This window comes from Mesoplodon mirus (genome assembly GCF_964341445.2).
Source record: "Mesoplodon mirus genome assembly, chromosome: 5".
In the NCBI taxonomy this organism is placed as follows: Eukaryota; Metazoa; Chordata; class Mammalia; order Artiodactyla; family Ziphiidae; genus Mesoplodon; species Mesoplodon mirus.
Window position 1 is genome coordinate 80,696,931 of NC_138980.1, and position 3,989 is coordinate 80,700,919.

Consider the following 3,989-nt stretch of genomic DNA (forward strand, 5'->3'; position numbering starts at 1 on the left):
ATATATTTTTAAAATCAATGAGTGAAAAATCAGATGGTGGTATTTTTGCTAAAACAACAGAAAATCTATTATTAATGGAAATTAATGTTTTCATCTTTAGAAACAAAATCAATAGCAAGTTTCAAATTATTCTCTCCAACTTTATTTTATTTTATTTTTTAACAAGTCTGGCACCAGAGTTTAGGACTTTTAATTTGTCCCAAAGTTGCTAAAGCAAAAATCATGATAAAACATTCTGCTTTCTTTTACAACCCCCCAATGCAAAAAAACAAAAACAAAAAAACAAAACCAAAAAACTCCGTAGGAAAAAAATGGTTTTGTACATGGGAGGAAACAATATAAATTCAAAACTTACAGATAAGGGTTAGCTCTATCACTCATCTCTTTAAAAAGTTTATACGAATATCCAGTCAACACTATCAGGGTTATCTCCCTTGAAATGTTATCTATACAGATTTCCAAGTAGACCACAGGGCTGTATACTGTCTTGGAATGTCCTCGGAAGGCTCCGTCATTGAGCAGGTAACAGAGTAAAAACCTCAGAGTCCTTTCTTTCAAATGGAAGAGGGAAAGACAGGGATAGAAGAAACTATTCAAACTTCATCTTCTTTCCTTGTGGCTTGTGGTCTCCTCCTCCTCCTTCTCTGCCTCCTCGGAAGCCTCCTCACCCTCCAAAGCCTCCCCAGCCTCTGCCACCAAATCCACCTTGGCCACCAAAGCCACCTTCACCCTTAAGCTTGGTCCAGTCCAAAGTAACTGTGTTTCCATCAATTTCACCATCTTCCATGGCCTCCTTGGCAGCTTTGGCATCTTCCTCGCTGTTGAAGTCTACAAAACCAAACCCCTTGGAGGATCCAGTCTCCCAGTCAGTGACTATCCTTGCACGAATAGAGCCGTCAAATGACTCCTTTAATGTTTCTTCTGTAGTATCCTCAGACAGACCTTTGACAAACAGAGTTTTGGATGGCTGGCTTCTTGCATTAGTTGATCCCCTGGGTCCTTGCAACTCCAGCCTGATGGCTCTGCCCTCAATTTCCCTTTTATTACATGAATTTAAAGCTTGTTTAGCATCTTCAAATGAAGCAAATTCTATAAATGCATACCCTTTAGATTTGCCATTTTGGTTCTGGGGCACTTTGATAAACGTTGCCTTCTCAAATACTTCCTGAAGAGTTTCTTCCATTGCACTATAGGAGAGGTTGCTTAAAACCAGGGTTTTTGATTCACCACTCCAAGTGCTATTCTTTCCACCTCTATAGTCTTGACTTTGACGTTTCTCTTTGGTATAGTACAGGGAAATGGATCGCCCATCTATCTCTGTTCCCTGCTTTTCTTCCAAGGTTTTCTCTGCATCAGCTTCTGTCTTAAATTCAATATAAGCAATCCCTTTATTCTTTCCATCCTTGCCGACTAATCTGATCTCCACAGCATCTTCAAACACTTCTTTTAATTCTTCCTGAGTAACTTTATAAGACAGATTTTTAGCCAAAAGTGTTCTCACATCTCGATCTTTCTTACTGTCTTTTCCCTTTGGTTTTTCTAGTTTAATTTCATTGCCAAAGACTTTTAAACCAGTGAGTTCCAAGGCTTTTTCCAGGTCTTCAGCAGATTCAAAATCCACATAGCCAAACTTCCTAGACACACCAATTCTGACGTCAACTGCAAGATCATTTTTAGCAAAAAGGTCACTGATACCCATTTTCAATTCAGGAGCAGATTTACTGAAGTTCAGGTTTCCAACAAAGAGATTGAAAGATGTAGTTGGCTCTGTGGCTTCCACTTTCTGTTTCTTGGCTTCAGGAGCTGCTTCTTGTTTGGCCATTTCCTTCTTTCGTTTTCCAGGTGCTTCTTTGACAAGTTCTTCCTCCTCTTCCTCCTCCTCTTCCTCCTCCTCCTCCTCCTCGTCATCCTCTTCCTCCTCGTCATCCTCTTCCTCCTCCTCGACTTCATCCTCATCCTCCTCATCGTCATCCTCTTCATCTTCATCTTCAGCAGTGCTCTTTGCCTTCACAGGAGCAGCTTTTGCCGGAGCTTTCTTTCCTTTGGCTGGTGCAGTCTCCATAGCTGCTTCTTCAGAGTCATCTTCGTCATCCTCATCATCGTCCTCATCGGCATCTTCATCCTCGTCATCCTCATCTTCATCCTCGTCATCCTCATCATCTGAGGCAGGAGCAGCAGCTGTTTTCATCACTGCTGGCTCGAATTCATCCTCATCCTCCTCTTCACTGTCGTCTTCATCTTCCTCATCACTGTCTTCCTTCTTGGCATTCTTGCCGTTCTTTGCTCCCTTGGCTGGAGCAGCTGCTCGCTTCTTACCAGGGGGTGCTACGAATGCCTTGCCAGCTGTGGCTCCCTTTTTGCCAGGTGTTGCTACTGCTTTGGCAGGTGTAACTGTCTTCTTGGCTGGCGTAGCGGCTGCATTTTTGCCAGGGGTGACAACTGCTTTCTTTGCCTGTGTGCCAACTGCAACCTTTTTTGTTGGGGAAACCATCATCTTCTTTGCTGGAGTTGTGGCAGGCTTTTTGCCTTTTTTCTGAGGAATAACAACCTCTTCTCCACTGCTATCATCCTCTTCATCTTCTGACATTTCCTCATCTTCACTATCTTCTTCTACCTCCTTTGGGGGAGGAGCCATTTTTGGGGGGTACCTTGATTTTTACCGGTCTTTGAAAGCTTTACCATGATGGCGGCTTATGATGGCAGAGTGTGTGGCGAGCAAGTGATGCAGATGAGCCCAGAGGAAACGAAGCAACGTCGATGGTGGCCGCTGATCGCAGAGCTTGTACGCTTGGCCGCCAGCTAGAGCTTGAGACTCTCTCCAACTTTAGAAGGCAAAATTTCATCTCTTCTGGCACTTGTTGTACCAATTTTTAAAAAATATTGTCACTTTTGACCAAGAATACCCAATAGGGAAAGTAGTGATTGGAAACAAAAAGAATCTAAATAAAAAGACAGAGATATCAACACTCACCACCACATGAGGATGAGATGGCCCTGGAGGCAGAAACCATTCCTCACTGGCCCAGAAAGATGCCAGAAATGGAATGCATACTTCATAAATGTTTACTGAATACATGAGTGAGCAAATGAATGAATAAATGAATACACAAAGAAATAGCATTCTAATGATGTAAAAAAAAGTCATGTGTGAGAATGTTCTTGGAAATCCTGAAGAGTCAATGCCTTCCCGTGGAGAAGTAAACCTTTTCAAGGTGGCTTAGGATTGGAGGTCAGGAGAGGACTTTGGATAATGAAATCGTTCTAGAAAATTCAAATTACCCTGGAGATGTACTAATCATACTCCAAGCCTGAATCTTAATGACACCTAAGAGAAGAAAGAAGTAAAACCAAACCAAGAGTTTTGTTCACCCCCATCTAGTATATCGGCCATTCGTACATTGCCAACTTTTCTTTCTCCATCTCCCAACTAAGCAATCCTGAATTTGAGTGTGGGGTGTGTGTCAAGGAAAACAACAAATCTTAAAAGTCTGCCAGATGCACCCCTTTACATTCTTCCAGGCAAAGAATCCCATTTCTTTTGCTCAGTGACCATCACTGCCCCCTTACATTAGAGTGCCAGATGAAGGCTATTCTGTGACTGTGATTCAGAATTCCTGGCATTTACTACCCAGTTAATTGTAGCTTCCAATTAGTCTCTCCTGATAAGGAGAGGCAATGTTTTCTCACTGATGTGATCTTGCACTACACACAAATTGGTGGGCAGAAACAGATTACTGCTTTGTGCTGCTGCAGCATCTTACTAAACTAAACCTGAAATTCAGATGGGAGTTTTTAGCCCTGGTTTTCTTAGTATTGCTTCAACCTTAATTTTGCAGTTTACCACAAATCAGTGCTTACAGGGAAGGAGTGAGTCTTCCTTGGTGTGCCCCCTCTGCTTAATTTTTCTGGGCCTTCCCTAACAGCTTTGGTATTTCACAGGAAGGCACATTTTATTAAATGGAGCCTTTGTGTCCTACATACATATATCT

General features: G+C 42.2%; 1 pseudogene across 1 annotated transcript; it reads right to left on the reverse strand.

The window, feature by feature from the left end:
* Positions 1-664: 664 nt before the first annotated feature.
* LOC309805153 (nucleolin-like) lies at positions 665-2,682 on the reverse strand (annotated as a pseudogene). The gene has a single exon. The product of its transcript is annotated as a nucleolin-like (transcript).
* Positions 2,683-3,989: the final 1,307 nt, after the last annotated feature.